The 21,667-nt window shown below is 40.5% G+C and overlaps 1 long non-coding RNA gene across 1 annotated transcript; it reads right to left on the reverse strand.

Moving 5' to 3' along the window:
- Nucleotides 1–1,035: 1,035 nt before the first annotated feature.
- LOC140598696 (uncharacterized) lies at nucleotides 1,036–9,658 on the reverse strand. The gene is made up of 2 exons (XR_012001321.1): nucleotides 8,778–9,658; nucleotides 1,036–2,302 (listed from the first exon to the last, which is right to left on the reverse strand). It is a non-coding gene; the product is annotated as an uncharacterized lncRNA (long non-coding RNA).
- Nucleotides 9,659–21,667: the final 12,009 nt, after the last annotated feature.

Consider the following 21,667-nt stretch of genomic DNA (forward strand, 5'->3'; position numbering starts at 1 on the left):
ACATGATCCTAAGTCTCAATTGTCACCAATATTTCTTCAGAACTTTGGAATACAAAGAATCAACATTATTAACTGCAAAATATATGCATAATCGAGGTAATTTGCAATTCTAGCATTGAAAAAATATAATGAGCCATTTAACCTCATTTATAATCTCCTAATTAAGTAGCAATAACCTTTTTTTAAGGACAAGTTAGTGTGTTCTTTCTTAACTATTTCTCCACTTCCACCATTTCTACTCTAGGATTATCTATCTACAAAAAGTGGAGGGAAAATAAAATCTGAGCCCTTTTGTAATGGCTTTTGTGATATAGCCCTGATATATATATACATATATATATAATTTATGATTTTATTTATTTATTCATGAGAGACACAGAGAGAGGCAGAGACACAGGCAGAGGGAGCAGGCCCCTCACAGGGATCCTGATGTGGGACTCGATCCCTAAACGGGGATCACACCCTGAGCCAAAGGCAGATGCTCAACCGCTGAGCCACCCAGGCTTCCCTAGCCCTGATATATTTGTATTAACCTGTCATCATTTCTTGATTTCTATTCCATTAGCTTCATATTCGAAAGGCTTACAAAGTTATCTCTGATATGAGAGACATACAAGTACACATTTTTTAAATAACCAAAATGCATAAGAAGCTGAGTCTAAAGGTAGTTCTTCATTTCACTGGACAGTGAAAATCAGTGGGGTATTAAGCAGGCAGCCTTCACTGCATTAGCAACGTAGGATTCTTCTTTCATTAGGTAGAGGCATTAGATCATACAAGACAGGCCCGCAGACTTGCAAGGATCCTCAGTAAAAACTCATCAATATTTTCAAAACACATCACATTCTTCTTGAGCTCCTTTGAGATACATTAGCAACCTTATTAGGTTCTCTGCTCTGAATTATCTCCCTGTCTTACTCCTTGACCTACTAATGTCTCAAAATGCATTAAGGCAACAATTAGTTCTTTCTCTTTATGCTGATCGGGCATTTGGCACTCTCAGAAGCATAATACAACTCATTTTTCTTTGCCTGCTTTGTGTGATAAGGCTTTTATTTTAAATAAGCGAATATAAATTACAGCATGATGTCCAACAAATTCCACGAGGAGACGATGGGAGTGGAGATGGGATAAAAGGAACACGGGGAAAATATTGAATTGGGAAAATATTGATGATTCAAAATAATGCTAGTCTAACCCTATTAAATAGAACAATTTTTAGACATCTTATTTTAGATTTTAAAAAACAAATTTGAAGTCTTACATTTGAAGTCTACAGTGTGCTTTATTTTCACACTATTTTTTCCTTCAGCTGAATTTCCAGTAAACAAGCTTTCTATTTCCTGTCACCACCCACAGATTCTTCTCTTTGATGTTTTATGTTCTCAATAACATAAGCCATCACTTCTCCATGTATTTTGATGATCCAAATAGAGTGCCAAAGTTCTGTGTATAGACAAACATATATACACACATATACAATCAATATTATGTGTATTACATGTAAATGTAATTATACATATAATTAGTCATGAAAATAGATACTCATGCAGACTCCAAAATTGTCTAAATCATTGCCAAATTGTTCCTTAGTCATACGGTACTTTTCCTGGTCCCTCAGAAAGCCCTTCTACACCTTTGTACTAGTCCTACATAGTAGCAGCTAATACGACTTCCAGTCAGAAATGCGGTTACTGGGGTACCTGGGAGGCTCAGTTGGTGAAGAGGGGGACTCTTGATTTCAGCTCAGCTCATGATCTCAGGGTCATGAGATTGAGCCTTGCATTGAGCTTCCCACTGGGCCTGAAACCTGCTTAAGATTTTCTCTCTCCCTTTCCTCTGCCCTGCCCCCCCATGCTCTCTCTCTCTCTCTCTCTCAAAAAAAAAAAAAAAATGTAGTTACTAATGATACAAATTTTCTTGAATGATTGTTAAAAATGAGACATTTATTATTGATTCAGCTGAGCCCAAAAACCTGGAACAAAAAGTAGCCCCCAAACATTCCTCTTTAAAAATGGGCTGCTGGATCCTCAGTGGATTATCTGACAAGGTGAGGCCCCACAGAGTCCTGCCCATACCAAAGAACCTCTATGGGAGACCGAGGACATGAGTTTGGATAAGGTTGTTAGCAGAGAGTAAAGTGTAAGGGCAGCAAACCAGAAGGAGCTTCAAGAAACCACCAAGGAACTTGACGTTTGTCTCTGAAGTTCACAGATGTGGCTTGATTAGGCGGTGATATTCGAAATATCTAGCAACTGTCATTCACTTGTGCTGATGGATGCTGAAGCAGGATCCTAGAGCCCTGGGGTGACAGAAAATATGTTTTGGTTACCGGATGGTGGGAGGGTAAACAGAATCACAGAGGATGGGGAATGGGGCAGAGGCTCTTGACTTGATTGGAGATTCCAGGGTAACCTATGTGTCAAACTTAGAGAAGTATTTTCACATATGAACCAGCCTCAGGCTCTGCCCCTACAAAAAGATCAGCCTTGACTAATACCTGACTTATCTGGGCAAAATAGAAGGTCAAGAGAATCTGATGCCGTTGACCTCAGCCAATAGCAAAGAGAGAGACAGAGACAAAGTTAGAGAAAGAGAGAGAGGGAGACGGAGAGAGAACTGAATCTAGAATGAGAAACACTTTCACTCTGGAGCCAAGCAGAAAGAAACATTAATTTTCAATCTTTGAATTTGATTATTCCTCTGGTCTAGACATTTTAATGACTGAAGTGAGACTGTTCTCTGGAGTTTTATTTGAGCTCTTTATTAACTAAGTGTAATTGAATCAAACTCTAAGGCAACTCTAAGAGTCATCTAGGGGCAAGGAGAGGACTAACCCATAGTCCGAATAAAAAGGTTAGTGGCAGGAAAAATGAAGTTTATTTTCTATTTGCATCTCAACATCCACTCAGTAAAAAGATTACAAGAGCAAGCCATCCCGTCTGAACTTCAACTGCCATTTGGACAGGGCTGGGTTGTCTCATCAACTGGTAGGAGGAGTCATGGGCATTTGTTTGACATGATGGTTTGCTGGGTTACATTTGGTTGGTTTGGGGTTTGTTTGGGGTCAGCACCAGACAAGAAAAGAGTATGGAAAACCACAACTGCCCCATGGTCAGTTGCATGAGCTCCTGACTGAGGCTTTAGGAGAACACTTCACGCAGATACAAGGGAAGTTGTTTTCACAGAAGTTCACCTGAGAAGCAGGCCATCTGCCGCACAGCTGCAAGGAGGTGGACAAGCTGGAACCCTCAGAGCACAAGAGAAGGTGTCCTCCTACTATGCACCATAGAGGACTCTGCTAGCGTGAAGATTCCAAGAGATTAACACCACATCAGAACTCTAGACCTTGGAGATTCCTGGGAGGCTCAGCACTTGAGCAGATTTATCAACAACGTAGATGGTCAGTTGAGTCTGATGCTTTTGACCTGAGCCAATAGCAAAGAGAGTAATGGAGACAGAGATGTTGAGGTTATTATTTGGACTGTAGACTCTCTCTCTCTCTCTCTCTCTCTCTCTCTCTCTGTCATTTTTGTGAGGACACAGGAGGTCTGGGGTCCTTTGGCCCAAGACATGACCCCGGGGTCCCGGGATCAAGTCCCACATCGGGCTCCCTGCATGGAGCCTGCTTCTCCCTCTGCCTGGGTCTCTGTCTCTCTGTCTCTCTCTGTCTCTCTCTCTCTCTCATGAATAAATAAATGACATTAAAAAAAAAAAAAAAGAACTCTAGACCTCATACTTTGGGGAGTATAGAAGATGAATTTGTCTCCTGAACTCAGGCCAGTCCTGGTAGGTCCAGTAGCAATAGTCACTGTGAAGTGTTGCCCAAGTGACTCAGAAGGATCCAGGGCAACAGAACAAAGAGAAGATGAACCCCAAGAATAGGCTACATCAGCAGTTACTACATCTGAGGCCCAGAGACCCCCTCCACACTTTTATTTTATTATACACTGTCAAAAATTCACATTCATTAATATGGCCCGTGCTTCAGTCAGCTCAGGCTGCTGTAACAACATATCACAGACCTAGTGGCTTAAACAACAGACATCTGCTTCTCGCAGTTATGGAAGCTTCTATGGAAGATCAAAGTGCCAGTTAATTTGGTTCCAGATGAGAACACTTGTGCTGGCTGACAACAGCACCCTTCTCACTGTGTCCTCACAAAAATGACAGAGAGAGAGAGAGAGAGAGAGTCTACAGTCCAAATAATAACCTCAACATCTCTGTCTCCATCACTCTCTTTGCTATTGGCTCAGGTCAAAAGCATCAGACTCAACTGACCATCTACGTTGTTGATAAATCAGGTACTGAGCAGGGCTGACCCTTTGTCAGAGGCAGAGCCTCGTGGTTCACCTGTGAATATACTTCTCTAACTTTTGTACATAGGTCACCCTGCATTCTCCAGTCAAGTCAATGGCCACTGCTCCATTCAGCATTGTTTGTGATTCTCCTCACTTTTCCACCATCCAGGGCACAGTCTGATCTCTCTTCCTCTTCTTCTAAAGGCTCTAACCCCATCATAGAAGCCCCATCCCCATACCTCATCTAAACCTCATCTAAACCAAATCACCACACAAAAGCTTTGCCTGTAAGTACCATCACATTGGGGACAGGGGCTGGGTCTTCAACATAGGACTCTTAGGAACCATGAACATCCATTTTTTCAGATTAGTCTTTACATATTATGTAAATTAAATAATAAATTGGTAAATTACACCAATCTTTTCAGATTAGTCTTTACATATTATGAAGCTGTTAAGAAGGGATGAAAACCAGTTTTTTGAAATACTTTTCTTCATTTGAAATCTCCAATTTTAGCTTAGCTACAAATATCATCTTTCGTTTCCCTTGAAGTGGTGGGCTCACCTAATTCATTTTTCAGAACAATGTTTGCCAGATGTCCGAGTCTGAAAACCAGAGATTGTCTGTCGGCTGGTCTTTAAGGTAGAATGAGTATTCCATGAAAACCAACCAGTTTAGCTAATAACGCAAACATTTGCTTGAGTGTTTTTCCCTCAGAAACCATCACACATCATCACCAGCATATTAAAAAGACATGTAGTCGAGAGGAGATTTAATAAAATCAATAATTTTCCAGCTTCATCCAAGACCGTCTCAAGTGAAACTAGCATATTTTTTTTTCACCCTGCCAGTGGATGGTGGTGAAGTAGAAAATGACTGCTAGTCAAGTTTGGTGCCACCGCCTTGAATCATGCAAAGATCCCACCAGTTTTCCACTCCATTGCTTTTGCTCCTTTGGTAACAGAGACATATTAAGTTTATTTGGCTCTTTTTTTTTAAGATTTTATTTATTTTTTCATGAGAGACACACAGAGAGAGAGGCAGAGACATAGGCAGAGGGAGAAGCAGGCTCCCTGCAGGGAGCCCAATATGGGACTCGATCCCCGGTCTCCAGGATCATGCCCTAGGCTGAAGGCGGTGCTAAACCACTGAGCCACTCGGGCTGCCCTATTTGGCTCTTATAATGAAAGTAATTTTTGACCTTTCAGTCCTCCCAAAAGAGTGTTGAGAAACCCTCAGGATCCATATACCACATTTGAGATCTCTTGGACTAGATTATATTCAGGCAAGGGGGACATATTCAGTGGCTCATCCGAGGGAGAGATAGCATCCTGGTGTCTTGAGGTGAATTGGCATAAGCAAAGTCACAGGACTGTCAGTGACAAAGCCAGCTTTGGATCCCAGGCACCCTGGCTGCAGATACAGGACTGAATCTTTCACACCACATTAAATTCATGATTAATTGCTCCATTCCTTGTCTCATGAGCCGTAGTTAAAGCTACATAAACATAATCTTACATCCTTACTATTTTTCAATACCTTACCAAAAAAAGAGAAAGATAAAAGGTGTCAGATAAGATTATTATCCTGATTTAAACCACAGGATAAGATGCCTGTCCTGTGAGCCCTGTTGATAAATGCATTCAAGTCAGGCACTTGATATGCTTCAGGAGGGAATTTGTGCTACTGCAAACACAGTCTCTGTTACCAGCTTGGTGACATGGTCTTAATAGAGCATAATGGCCACCAAGCGACAGGGAATGCTTGGAAAAGCATCACCGGCTTTTGGAAGAAGAGCTAAAGGAAAAAAGTTGATTGTTTTGTTTTATTAGAAAGCGTCCTCCTATACCTGAGAGTGACGGTATTTATCAAGCAGAATTGTGTCATCTAGGAGCTGCAGAATTGAAGGCCTCCCTATGACAGCCACTAAAACAAAAATACATCTCTCACCTCTCTTTTATAAAGGAAAACTAGAAGAAATCTGGAGCAATTTAGTAACAGTAATAGAAGAAAATGCTATAGGGATGTGGAGGCGGGGTGGGGATGGGGCCAGAGTGGCAATAGATTTTGAACCTAGGAGGTGCTTGATATTAAGATATTAACACTTAGCTTACAAAATGAAAAAAAAAAAACTGCTTTGTCTAATGATCATGCAGCTTGGGTTGCCAGCACCATTTGGGCCTGAAAATATTCTCTGCTGATTGTATATGAAAGACATGAGTAATGGGAAATTTTCAAGGTAAAAACAATGAATGTCATGTGTAAAGAATGCATAAAATGCCAAGGGTACAAAGCAGTTGCAGTATTTATAGTTCTTACTTAGAGAGAATGTTCAGTACATAGGATGAAACAAAAACCAACCCTGAATATTTCATATCTGTATGTATATTCTATATTTGTTCTGTAATAGCAAACAATCTACAATAACCCAAGCTTCGGAGATAACATAGAAAGATGGATGTCTATTACTTAAAAGGCCTTTTGAATTTACTGTATAAATGTTACTTCTTTCTCCAATTTCTCCCACCCTTCTGATTATTAAAAAATTTAGAAAAGCTATATAGTATATTTTATTAGCTTTGTAAGTGCTGAGCTGTTTCATGCTAATACATTTGCCCTGCAATTTTGGAGTTATTAACCATGTCTGCGATATAATTATTTGTGAGAATTTATTAAAAGGTTGTGCATAATGATTTTTGATATGACTATTCACTTTGACTATATAAAATAATTTTTAGTGACTAAAAATGGACAGTATAAAGATACCGCATGGGTCAGCAGAATTATTTGCTTAAACATTATTGAAGCAATTTTCAGTACCACTGCGATTCTCCGTTTCAAAGATTTTGCAGAGATGTTTCCTAAACCAGTATTTGCTGTGTTTCCAAATGTGGAAGAAGAGATCAATAGGGGTCTACGGTCCTTCAATAAGCTCAATGGCTTGTGTCAGGGTCAATGTCTGTGTCTTTCAGAATGTGTCATTTGCCCAACACAAAACTAGTGACTGTTATCCATCAATTCCATGTGTCATAAGTAAATTTGTACAGAGACATGTGTACATGGTACAGTATAGTTAGGCACAGCTGTTTGCATGAAACACGGTAGCTATGAAATTTTGTGATTCAAATTTTTAATTTTGATAAAAAATTTTAAAAAGAACTATTTCCTTATGAATGTCTTTTATTTCAGGGAGATGCTTTTTAATAAACCCTTATGCTTTGTTTCCTCCCATGCATTCAAAATTAACTGCAGAAATTCTTATATATCAAGTATGCTTAATGTCAGACTGTTGACAATGTTTTATTAAAGGCAGTAAAAGAGTTTAAGGTGATACTCAAATGAATAGAGGGTCCTATTTAAACAGTAGCAAACAAAATGGAGCTGGCCTTTCTATTCACATTTTATTTCAGTGTGTATGATAAATTGATGAAAATAATTAATACTCAATGCAAATGTGGAAGAGAAAGGAAGTCTTGATGACTTTATCAATGTGCTTTTTATACAATCTTTCTTTCATTCCAATAGTCCAGTTCTTGGGATTCTCAAAATATTTTTTTTTATTGCCACCCATGAAAAGGGGGAAAGAAACAGCATTACTTTCTTCTAGTACATTTAGAAATAATGCTTACTCAGCTACACTCAAGGAAAAAACCTGTCATTCAAATTAAGAGGAAATAAAGAGGATCACCCACTCACCTGATAATTGCACAATTAAGCTAATTTATACAATATAACAATAAATGCCTCCAGCTGCCGCTCCTGCTTCTATTCCACTGCATTCTTCCCTCCAAGTAAAATAATCTCCTTCCCTTAATATTCTATGTGCTCATGGAATACAGTGTTTATCCTGCCATAACCTGTAACTTTGCAAATAAGTTTACACTCAACACACTATTTTCCCATAGGATGTCACATACCCTTTAACAAACAAACTCCTATCATCATTCCAACAAGTACTTTTTTAGAGCCCGCTACATACTTGATGTCGTTGGAGACACCAATTCTGATATTTCTGGCCAGAAACTTTCCATTGTCCTGACAAGGGCAGTCCCAGGGAGGCCTGAAATTAGTGATGTGGTGAGAATTAGCTGGCATTACTAGAACCAGTACAGATGCATCACACTCATGTCATTTGCTAAATAAAATGGTAACAAATTAAAAGGAGAAATGATATTTTTTCTTTTTCTTTTCTTTTTTTTTTTTTTTTTTTACTCTTTGCTAGCTAGGCACGCCCACAGTAGTCATTTACAAACCACGGATCCATCTGATAAAAGTGATGCCTTTGATCAACCCATCGTTAAAGAAGTAGCAAAAACATTCCCCACTTTCTATCACTTTCTATTTAATCGTATGAAAATGACAAAGTGTTTCTGATTACTATTCTCTAAAATCCAAAATGGATGGCATCACTCTAAACTGCTAAAATATTTCTCCTAGCACGATTATAAAGCCTTTCGTTTTAATAGAAAACTTACCTCATTAAATATTTCTGTGGTCCAAAATAGCATGTTTCTGGAAGATAAAGTCCTTCTGCCACCTTCTCTGACTTTGCCTTCTCTATCCCTGTACGAAGAGGAAACCAAATGCACAATGTCCAGGTTGTCTTCTACCTTTCAGATTCCGTGACTTCTTTTATGTGAAATACATCCTTACTTATTCAAAAAGTCTAAATAAAAATATACATTGCAGGTATAGCTCTAATCAGCACATAGTATAAAATTCTTAGTAGGACAATACGTATTAAAGAATACAATGACTCATTTTAGTCTCTAAAATAATTTTTAAAGGCTAAACATTTTGATCTAAGAAAATTGAAGCAAAATAAGATAAATTCATGTCTATGTCATTTAGGAGTGATCTACATAAGCAAGAAGATGATTAACTTTAAGAATTTATACTTTGGGTTAAAACATTAGTATTTTATCAAACCTATACTTAGTTTTCCTAGAGAAAGATCCTGACATAAATGTTAGAAGCACTTTTAGAACCAGTCTTAGCTTGAGGTGCTATAATACATACATAATAGACACATAGCTTCTGCCAATATTGGAGCCGAGAGTTTGGTATTATCTTTCCACACATACAAACAACACACAAAAAATTCATTACAATTACAGACTGAATGCTTGTTTTCCAAAAATTCATATGATGTTGACTCTATCCCCAGATATCATGGTATTAGGAGCAATGGGGGAAGCTTGGGTGGCTCAGCAGTTGAACATCTCCCTTCGGCTCAGGGCGTGATGCCAGGGTCCTGGGATCGAGTCCCACGTTGGGCTCCCTGCGTGGAGCCTGCTTCTCCCTCTGCCTGTGTCTCTGCCTCTCTCTGTGTCTCTCACGAATAAATAAATAAAATCTTTAAAAAAAAAAAAAGAAGGAGGAATGATTTTCAAAGGCCGATTAGGATTGCACAAAGTCATGAGATTGGAACCCCCATGAATGGGATTAGTGCCCTTATAAGTCACAAGAGAGGTTTTTTTCCCTGCTCTGCTCTCTGCCACGTGAAAATACAGTGGAAGATCATCTATCTGCAACATTGAAGAGGGCCCTCCTAGAGCCTGACCATGTTGGCAACCCGATCTTGGACTCCCAGCCTCCAGAACTGCAAGTAGATTTCTGTTGTTTCCGAGCCACTTAGTCTATGGTACTGTTGTTATAGCACCTCAAGCTAAGACAGTTACCTTAAGGGATATTCATTCATGCATACATGGCTTTGCCCACAAATATTTAGTGAGCACCCACTATGATGAATCTTATGCAGGCTATTTTTTCAACAGTAGTTATGCTGGGGTTCTGCTCATCATAGTATTCAGTGAGCCAGGATGATTGCGACCGACTCATGATGCCAACCTCTCAACAGGAAACCATAACTGTTTTCTGCAGCAGAGTTGAGACCACACTATTCTTCAATGATTTTTTTTTTTCTAAAAAGGACACATATCACTGTGCTTACATTTTATTGCCAAAGGAAGGCACCTGGCCGTGCCTGACTTTAAGGGTCAGAGGAATGTAATCCTCTAGGGGGTCAGGAAATAAGGGGAACTAGGAGTACTGGTGAGCGAGAGTAATGTTTGTCATGAAACCCAAATTTAGCTAGCCCCCCAAAAGATATTTTGACATTTGATTGTATTCCATCCATAACTTTGTAATGTGCAGTTTAATTGTAAGAGGGCGTGTCATGTAACTCTGTAGATTTCCCAAGGTGTTGGACTATACATTGGAAACTCAAAATTACCAGAAAGAACTAATGAATTAATTACTGAACAAACAAGTAGTGAACATTTCATTGTCATCTGGGCATGCAAATGCTACAGGGAGATGAGGTTTTTCTCTAATAAAGAATAACAGGAGCAACATGAGGTCAAGTTGTGCTAATCAAGGTTGGCTGCATGCCTAGGCTGAGGGAACGAAGCATATGCAGTGAGTTGAGGGGTGAAATCCTGTCTATCCAAGAGAAACTCTGCCATTGCCCTGTCAAGATAACTTTCCCCTTCCCACGGAACCTAGAATTCCCATTCCTAACCAGCAGGTTTATGCCTCTTTCTCTAAATTTTGAAGGCTAAGGGCATTGCCTTGAAAAGGACAGAGTTAAGGTTACTTATCCTAAATGGCCATTGAGGGATGCCTGGATGGCTCAGCAGTTGAGCTCTGCTTTCATGATCAGGGCGTGATCCTGGAGTTCAGGGATCGAGTCCCATCGGGCTCCCCACTGGGAGCCTGCTTCTTCCTCTGCCTGTGTCCCCGCCTCTTTCTCACTGTGTCTTTCATGAATAAATAAATAAAGTCTTAAAAAAATAAACAAACAAAAAAATAAAAATAAATGACTGTTGAACTGAATTTTTGAATAATGATGAACTTACTAAAAAGAAACAAAAATGCAAGCTTTGACTATATTAGTAGACATTGTATATCAGAATGAGGAAGGTAACTGGCCCACTTCTCAACGCTAGTCAGGCCCCATCTAGAATAGTGTGCTTGGGGAACTCTACATTTAAGAAAGTTGCCAATATACTGAAACTTACTGAAATATGAAAAGGTGAGAAGCTATATTGTAAAAAAAAAAAAAAAAAAAAAAGGAAGCCTTGAAGTCTTGAGCATCTTTTATGCCCAGAATGCCTAGAACCATCTTCTTCCAGGTCAACGGCCTGTCTTAGTCAGTCTGGGCTGCTATAACCAATTAACTTAGACTAGTTGGCTTAAATGACAGATACTTATTTTTTATAGTTTTGGACACTGAAAAGTACAGGATGCTGATTACTTGGAATATTGGTGAAAGATTTTCACACAGCCACCTTTTCATTGTGTGCTCATGTGCCTAAGCAGGCACTAGTCTCTCTCTATTCCATAAAGGCATCAATCCCATCATGTGGATCCACTCTCATGACCTCATCTAAACCTAATTATGTTTCAAAGGTCTTACCTTCTAATACCATCCCACTGGGGGAGTGTTTCAACATATGAATTCTTTGGAGACCCAAACATTTTGTCCATAACATGGCCTTATATCTTTTTTCTAGGACAAAACAGCTTCTGTCTCATTCAACCAGCATTTATCCATTAGCACCTGCTTCAGTGGGAGGGAACCCAGAGCAGCGGAGGACAGGACAACCCATCACAGGCAATTGCTCAGGTTAAGAATTAAGATTCTGACTGCCAGTTTGTTCCAAGCTGAAACCTAGTACAGACTTCAACCAAAACAGGACATCAGAGTTCAATCTTAATATATATACTCCAGTAGTGCTAAGATGATGTGCAGCACTAATTCCTTGGTTTAAAAAAAAAACTATTTTATTTATTTATTCATGAGAGACACAGAGAGAGAGAGGCAGAGACAGGCAGAAGGAGAAGCAGGCTCCCTATGGGGAGCCTGATGCGGGACTCAATCCCAGGACCCCAGGATCACAACCTGAGCCAAAGGCAGATGCTCAACCACTGAGCCACCTAGTGTCCCTAATGCCTTGTTTTTGACATGACTTTCATTTTAATAATTCTGAAGAGCAGATATTATAGGAAAATTGAAATCAAAAAAGAGAAAATTATATTTAAATATGTTATTGTCCTATATATCAAGGCCAGACTATAGTATCCCTTTCCTGTGTAAGATCCTAGTCCTCCTCTAAGCATTAAATTGACAGTGACTAGAAGAAACGCCATGTCAGATTTGCAGAATCACTATTTTTATAAATAAAAAGAAGTGCTTACATCCAAAGTGGCCAGAAATAGAGGAACATGCAAATAAATGTTAATACATCAATTCAGTGGAATATCATTCCACATTTAAAATAATTATGAAGACCATGAATCAATACTGTATGATGTTAAGATTCATGGCATACTATGTAAAATGATGGCACATGTAGTAAAATGATGTTTGCATAGGAAAGATTATTAGAGGGTAATTTAGATTAAAACAACTACATTAAAACAGTTGCTATTTTAATTAAATTAGATTAAATATGTTAGTCTAGTTCTACTACCAAAACTTTGCTGAGTTTCATCCATTCTTTTAAAAGTCACTGTGTTACATTTGAGAAATACTGAAATACAATCACTTTCCTCAGAGCACTGAAAGATCTTTGTAAGTAAAGAAAAAAAGATGAATAAAAGCAGGCATTTACAGTGCAGTGTGATAAGAATGATAGAAACAGAGGCCCTGGGAACTAAGAGAACCCACAAGAGACACCTGACCTAAACTGGGGTGAGATGGGTAGTGACTATAGAGCAAAGATTTCACAGAAGTCAGGACTCCTGACTGAAGTCTTAAGGGACAAATAGGAACCATCCAGGAAGAGAGATGGTTGTAGGAATGAGTGACCTTGGGGTAGGGTGCAAGCACCAGCAGGGACTTACGGGGACAATTGCATGTGTTCGGCACACTTGGAGCTCGGAGTGGGAGAGGACAGAAGAAGTGGCAACTGTAAGAAGCTGGCAGGTTCCTGGTCACAAAGAGCTCTCAGAGCTCATCGTTCTTCCAGGGACGTAGAGCCTCATCCAAGGCAGAAATAAATTCTACAAAGGGCATTTTGATATATGATGGGAAGTGGTTTCAGATTCTCACAGTTGTTCAAGAGGAAAATCATTAGAGCCTGAATGCAGTCAGGGTCAGTGAGGATGGATACAAAGAGCCCACGGCAGCAACATAGTGGATAAATGAAGCTTGAGAAAAGATCTAATTTGGGGGCAGGAGAGAGAAGTAAATCCCAGAATGGTCCCTATGTGGATGCTTCAGTCAGCTTGATTCATCAAGGTAGAAAGTTCAGGAAGAGATGCAGGATAGGGTGGGGGTGAGTTCTATTCGGGTGTATTAGAGGTCAGGGACCCTGACAGATGTTGGATAGATGATCCAGAGTGCAGGGAAAGGTCAAGACTAGAAATAAAAATTTGAGGGCCATTTGCATATACAAGATTATTTGAAGACCTAGCGGATCAAATCTCTCGAGGAAGCTTGGTTGTGCGGAGAAGAACATTAGCAAATCCTGGAGGAACTCTAGCACTTACAGAGCGGGTGGCGGGAGGCAGAAGAGTCCACAGGAGACTGGGAAAGGACAACCGGAGAAGTGGAAGGAGAAGCTGGAGAGGGAGCTTTATTTATTTATCAACTAAAGATAGAGCCTCAAAATTTAGGGGGAGAAAACAGAGCCAAATGCAGCAGAGAAGACATTGTAAAATGTCTGTTGGCCTAGTAACTAGGAAAACGTGGAAGCAGCCACATGTCCTTTACCAGAGTGGTGCCACAAAAGCCAGTGCGCAGGGGGTCCCAGGGTAAATAAAAGGACAGGAGGAAATGGGAAGTAGGAGGGGAGGCGGTGATAAACTTTCTCATAAACTTAGATGTGAAGCCAAAAGAGACAAAGTGGACAGGTGGAGGAGCAATGAGAATGGATGGAGAAATCGAAAAAGAGTGGAGTAATCAGATTTATGCCCCAGTGAAAAGGGAAATTGTTTAACTTACCTTAAAACCACTCCGTTATCTCGGTCCACAGGGATGCCCTCTTACATCAGCTTTCTTCATGGGGGCCAGGATTATGATAATGAGTCCCCATTCCCCTCTGGTCCCTTAAATGGGCTATAGAGGGAGGTCTGTTTGGGTCTCCTTCTCTAGCCATGTTTTTTAAAGATGAGAGACTGTTGAGAAGGTGAAGGATCAAGAGAAAAAAAAATCCCAAAGCCAGGAAGAATGGAAAGACTAAACGTTCTCGAAAAGGGGAAAACAGAGAGTGGGAATGTGTATCGGAGGCCAACGACTCACTGCAGAGGAGGGACATTTCTATCTCTGAGCCAAAGCAAAGTGGGCAAGGAAAGGTACAGATAGATCTGCTCACAGGCAGGGAGGAGGAACAACAGCGGAAAAAACTGTCTTTTGTGTGTGTGTTTAATTCTTTTGTCCAGCAGCATTTAGTCACTATCACAACCAATGATATATTGTGAGGTTCTTATTATGGCATGACCCTGGCTAAATGAAAAGTTTAGGCTGGTGGTTGTAGTAAAACCCCAACAAAGCCCTACGCAGCACGTAATCACCAGCAGCAAGACAAGGGGAGAACCAAAAGCTACAGAACAGCATTTCTAGGGAGATTGATCAAGGATACCCTTGAAAGGGAATCTTTAAATCACTTGTGAAAATTATTTTTTTTTTTTAAGTTTTAATGGAGAGGGCAGCCCGGGTGGCTCAGTGGTTTAGCGCCTGCCTTCAGCCCAGGGCATGATCCTGGAGACCGGGGATCGAGTCCCACATCGGGCTCCCTGCATGGAGCCTGCTTCTCCCTCTGCCTGTGTCTCTGCCTCTCTCTCTCTCTCTCTCTCTGTGTCTCTCATGAATAAATAAATAAAATCTTTTTTAAAAAAGTTTTAATGGAGAAAACAGTATTATCTAATTTGCAGGAAACAATCCAGTCTATGATTCCCAAAGATCACATTGAGTGATCTGGGCCCAGGGTGAATCAGTGGCACTACAGGGAACAAGAACAAGAGAAGGACAAGCAAGTGATGGGACACACAGGGATAAGGAGGGGACAGAGCTCCAGGGAATGCCTCCCGGACCCGCACACTTGGTCACCTGGGAGCACCATCTCTGGTGACACCATCTCTGGTGACCCTGCTCTGGACCCCTTCATGCACCCAGGCATCCTCCTCACCTACTGTGATTCCTCCTGGGCTGTGTCTGGCCTATTCTTCCCTAGTCTCACCGTGGTTATGACCTAACTCACTTCCCTCCTTCAGGCAGAACTGGTAATTAGAAGAAAATCTGCTCATTGGTAGAAACCTCCATCCCACCAATTGCACATGCTCAAAACCCAGAGTACTCCAGGATAAAATCATGGAATGTTTCATATTCAGTCCCCCTTGAAGGAGGCTTATTCTTTGCTATTTCCCTACTTGAAATCTCTGACACTCTTCTTGAAGTGTCTGGATGTCACATTATTGACCAAATTCCCTGCTCACATGTTATCCACGCTCCCATGCAAGGAACTGGTAATACCTGTTAGTACTGGAGAATGTCTGATCTATAGTTTGTTTGTTTGTTTGATTTTTTAAAGATCAAAGTCTTGATGGAAAGATATTTTATGGAAATACTTTATCCATGAGGAGGGGGAAGTGGTTTGTCTGTTCTAAGGAAGGGGGTGGCCACCATCATAACAATGGAAAAAGCTTGAATTGAAGAGGAAAAACATTTTAAAAATAAATAAAAAGGGATTCCCATTTAGGTAGTGTTTTCACGCGCTCTCAACGATTAAAAGAAAGAGTATGTATAGTGCTCCACCCAGTACTGGAACACAGCAGGCATTTCTAAACCTTTTCTTCCCCTTCTTTGCAAAGAATTTCCAGTGACCACAGCCACAGCTCTCTGTGGATCCACTGCAAAATGGACACACACACACACACACACACACACACAGAAAATGGATACACAAACCTACCAGTTCTACAGTATCATAAGCAAAAACCGGTAAATCCCTAGTTAATGAATGTCTAGGCAGCTGGCTTTTTTTTTTAATTGGGACAAGTGATAATTAGCAATAAACAAAAATTCATCATGAAACCAAAGCATTAAAAAAAAAATCACCTCTCTGAGAAAAAAGTTTAAAAAAGATAAACTTTTTTATCTTTTTTAAATCTATCTTTTTTTTTCCCAGGCAAAATTCCCAGGCAAGAAAATGAAATTTACTACAGACATAAAAACCACATAAGGAGTAACAAAAGGAGATTGGATGGTACAGAAAATATTCAGTCAGGGACGTGGACGTCAGGCTTGACAAAATGAGCAGCCGTGACCAACTTTGAGTCATCTGCTGAATTATATTCTAGACAAGTTTTCAGTTTAAAATTTACGTTTTGGCTGCTATCTGGCTCTCCTTAGGAGGTGTTATTATTTTTGTTCAGGTCATTAGTAGTCTTCCCCAGAGTCTCTGTTTCTTTAGGGCCTTCATCTGGCGGTTCCTTCCTTCTCTGGCTGTAGGCCCCCTTACATCAGATGTCCACCAGCTGGGGGCCTTACCTACAGTCATGGAGAGTGATGGGAGTGTAGCACTCTCTCCTCTGAAAGGCAGCAAAATTCTAGGACTTTCCTATCCAGATACAGAAAGAAGCCTTCTTGTATTGATCTACAGCCTTGAAATTGTAGAGGACTCTGCTGGTGACTTTAATTTCTTCTTAAGGCCCCCAAGGGTAGGAAGGAGTAGGAGAAAGAGAAACATACAGACCACAGGTGACCTTCCTCCTGAAGAACCAAGAATCTGACACCTGCATGTTCTTTCCCTCAAGACCCTCCTATATTAGCACCCAAATTCCCACCCACATCAAAGCTAAGCAGTCATTCCCCTCCTGAGGAAGCAGTAGGCCAGAACTTCTTGGCTCAGGGAAGTAGACAGGTTAAAGGAATTAAGTAAACAATCCAGAATCCACTTAAAGAGATTATCTAAAGGTGATAAAGAAAAACAGATAAAGTATATCAGCCACATGTGAGTTGCAGAGAAGGACATAAAAGATAGCGAAATTGTGTCAATGTTCTTATGTTTATAGGGAAGGGCAATAGTTACTTTCTAAGTGAAAAAAAAAATCCAAACTAGAATTTAATTATATTCTAAAAACTAATTGAAATAATTCTATATTATCAAGAAAAATTCAGAATGTAATGAACAAAAACTGACGAGAAAGCAAATTATAAAGAAAAAGAAAAGAAGGAATTTATTTTTTTTAAAGAAGGAATTTAGAACAGAAAATAACAGAAGAAAATATCTCATTTACAATAGCAACACAAAGAAAGCGTAAGATACCTAATAAAGATTAAATCTCATAAGGCTAGGCAATAGGTCTTTGTGTGAAGAAAATATAAAAACTCTCTCAAGATACATAATGGACAACACCAATACATTAAAATAAATATTGTGAAAAAATTAAAAATAAAAAAAATAAATATTTTGTTCTCAGAGAAGAAGAGTAAATATTTTAAATGACCCAGTTTTCTCAAAATTTATTGATCTATTTAATATTCCCAATACTATGCCATAAAAGATTTTTAAAAAATCAACAACCTAATTCTAAAATTTAAATTAGAAAACAATATGTAGGAATTCCCATAAAAATTTGGTATTTCCGTGAAAAATGGTAATAAAGATAAACCTGCCAGGTAGTAAAATAACAACCAAAACATTTCAGTACTGGAGATCAAATAGAGAATTCAGAAACATCTCCAAATTTAACAAAAAATAAATAAAAATAAAACCATGGAAGGACTTACTTGTAGGAAGATTGAGTAAACATACTTCCTGAGTGCTTCTACTAAGTACAGCTAAAAACCCTGGACATTATCTGTAAAACAACGATTAGAAAACTTTCAAATGTGGAGAGGTAAAGGCTGATGGCTACGAACCACAGGACATGTGAGATCACTCAGTGGTGAGTCCCTTGGATTTCTTTTTGCCTCATATATCAGACACTTGTGGCTGAAGAAGCCAAAGCTGACAGTCTGGAAATACTAATGGATCCAGACAAAAAAAGAAGAAGAAGAAGAAGAAGAAGAAGAAGAAGAAGAAGAAGAAGAAGCAGAGAAGAAGAAGAAGAAGAAGAAGAAGAAGAAGAAGAAGAAGAAGAAGAAGAAGAAAGAAAGAAAGAAAGAAAGAAAGAAAGAAAGAAAGAAAGAAAGAAAAAGCAAGCCTGTTCTTTAATCAAAAAGACCAGGAAAGGACACCTAGTAAGAGAGAAACTTTTGTTTTTTGTTTTTTGATTTTTCGTTTTTTTGTTTTTAAGATTTATTGATTTATTTGAGAGAGAGAGAGAGTAGGCAAGCAGGGGGAGGGGCAGGGAAGGGGCAGAGGGAGAGAAGCAGGCTCCCTCCTGAGCAGGGAGCCTGATGTGGGTGGGCTGGTGGGGTCCATCTCACAAACCTCAGATCAGGACCTGAGCGGAAACCAAGAGCCAGACCCCTAACCAGCTGAGCCGCCCAGACGCCCCAGTAAGACGGAAACCAAATACCACACAAAGAGATCATTGTCCCCACACCACCTGCCTCGGTGGGGAGGGACGTGAAAAATACAGACTCCCACCCTTTCTAGGTTGTGGCGAGGACTTCACCCAAGACTGGCTTAGGGAGTAACATGAAGAGACCAGCCTTCCCCCCACAGCTGGCAATGAGAAGCCACCACCACACCTCCAGGAGAGTGTGGCCTTAGGGGCGGCCTACTGGGGTCAGGACTTTCACCACCGCCCAGCAGTAATGAGGTCACCCCACTCCTCTGTGGGATCAGTAGTGACCACGTGGACTTACTCCTAACCCTCCCAGCCAGGGAGCCCTCGAGGAACAGCGACTGGGGAACCCAGCTCTAACAAAGATCCCCAACACCAACCCGACAGAGATGTTGGAATGATCTGAGGAAGACTGTCAGTCAGGCATCATAAATATTCTTCATTTGAAACTAATGATAAATGGAAAGTATCAGCAAAGAAATAAAATCTATAGAGAAGAACAAAATAAGATTTTTTAGCTTTTGGTTCCAGTAGAGCCAACACACAGTGTTCTATTAGTTTCAGGTGTACAGTAGAGTGACGCCACGATTCTATAGACACTACTCAGTGCTCAGCATGGTCACTGTGCTCTTAATCCCCTTCCAAGTAAGAATTTCAGAACAGAAAAATACCATAACTGAAATAAAATCTCAGTAGGTGGGCTCAATAGCAGAATTGAGGGGGCAGAGGAAAGGAGCAATGAACTTAAAGATAAATCCATATAATTTTCAAAATCTGTGTAAAAAGAGAGAAAACATAGATTAAAAAAAAAAATAACCAAGTCTCAGGGACCTTTGGGTCTATAAAACGAAGGATCTAGCATTCTTGCCATCAGTCTGAAGAAGGAAACACAGCTTAAATTTTCCAATCTGGCAAAAAGACAAATGCATAAATTCAAAAAGCTAAATGGACTGTAAGGTACCCCCCAGGAAATCCAAACCAAGAAACATCATGATCAAACTTCTAAAAATTGAAGACGAAGACAGAGGCAGAGCAGTGACCAGGCCTAGTACAATCTCTGGTCCGACTGCATTTTTCTGCCAGTGTTCTTGGGTTCTCCTGCATTCTCAGGCTCACAGAAAGATGGATTCCACCCTTCTGGGTCTCCAATCTCTTTCTCGATGGCTCTATTTTAGGGCTGAGAACACTTTTCTTTCCCAAAAGCTACCAGCAAACCTTCTGTTGTGTTTCATTCAGCCAAGTTTGGTTATATGGCCCAATTCTCAAGCAATCCCTGAGCAAGAGAAGGCCTTCTGCTGATCGGCTGTGGCTAAATTTTCAAAACCAATTTTTATGGCAAAGGCAGAAATTTCTTCATTAGATAAACATTAAGTCCCATCATGGTGCTCTCCTGCAGTAAACCCCTCCCAGTTTCCCAGAAGCCATCGTATTGACTTCTGTCGATGAAATATCAATCAAGTCCTATCCTCACGCTAATGGATGAGGCCAGGTTAATAGGGTCGATCTTGAATTCACCCTCTTCTTTTTCAGGGAACTTGTGCAAATCAATTGGTTTTCCTGTAATTAAAATCCCCAGCCTCTGATATTTGATATCTCTGAGAGTAAGAATTCAACCCAAGTAGGAAGGGCAGCAGTCTCATAATTTAAGAATATATGCATATTTTTTAAAGATTTTGTGTATTATTTATTTGACAGGGGGAGGGCAGAAAGAGAGGCAGACGCCCCACTGAGCAGGAAGCCCAAAGTGGGGCTGGATCCCAGGACCCTGAGACCATGACCTGAGCCGACGGCAGATGCTTACTGGGCTGAGCCACCCAGGAGCTCCAGGAGTATATTTTTATTAACTTGTGCCTGCCTACCGAGCATGTTTTTATGATGCAGACTCCCTACAAATAAGTCTAGAAAAAAGTATTGAAGACATCTCCTGACATCCTATGCAGAGGAAGGCCTCCACTAGCCTGAGGTGGTTCTGAGAGGGCGAGGAAGCCTGGCCCGGGGCCTCCGTCTAACCCCGCACACGCTCTGCTCACAGCATCAGCTTCTCAGTATGGGGCAAACAAGATCCTGCACATGAAAGGTCAGGCGCCTTCCCCCTTCCCCAGCCTTCCTGACAAAAGAAGAAACTGTGCCTTAGAGAAATCACGACTTACCTAATGCTGTATAATTACATAATCATAATTATATGGAAGTTTCAGAGCCATACCCAGCTAGCCTAACTTTCAATTCAGGATTGTTGTCACCATACATCTAAGATTTTTTTTTAGTTCTTATTTATTTGAGAGAGAGAGAGAGAGAATGAGCCAAGGCGGGGGGGTGGGGGGGGGCGACAGGCAGAGGGAGAGGGAGAAGCAGGCTCCCCACTGAGCAGCTCGATCCCAAGACCCTGGGATCATGACCTGAGGCGAAGGCAGACGCCTAATCGACTGAGCCACCAGGCGCCCCTCCACCTAAGACTCTTAATTAGCTGATGTTATCGTTCACCAAGATAATTTTAACTCAAAATCGTCACCGTGTGTTATTAAAAATATCTTTACATTAATAACCCCTCTGCTCTATTTCTTCTTAAATGCAAGTAACTCAGAAATAGACGTGCCTGCTGTGAGGAAGCCACCGTCACAGGTAGACACGTGGCTCAGACGAACACGGTGGGTCCTGAATTAACCATGAGGGGGCCCCAAAATATGGACTTGTGAAAGCAAGATAACTGGCACCCTTGGCTCGTCTTCCCATGTCAGGGGACATGCACGACTTCTCCCTTAGAGGCCATCCTTAGGTACCAGGGGACTGTCAGGAATTGCTCTAAAACTCCTGTGTCAAATGATTCAGAGGAGTGCGTCCAGCGTAAAGTTCCACCAAAAATAGGGCATCCCTGGGTAGTTCAGTGGTTTAGCACCTGCCTTCG

The sequence above is a fragment of the Vulpes vulpes genome, chromosome 4 (genome assembly GCF_048418805.1).
Source record: "Vulpes vulpes isolate BD-2025 chromosome 4, VulVul3, whole genome shotgun sequence".
Taxonomy (NCBI): domain Eukaryota; kingdom Metazoa; phylum Chordata; class Mammalia; order Carnivora; family Canidae; genus Vulpes; species Vulpes vulpes.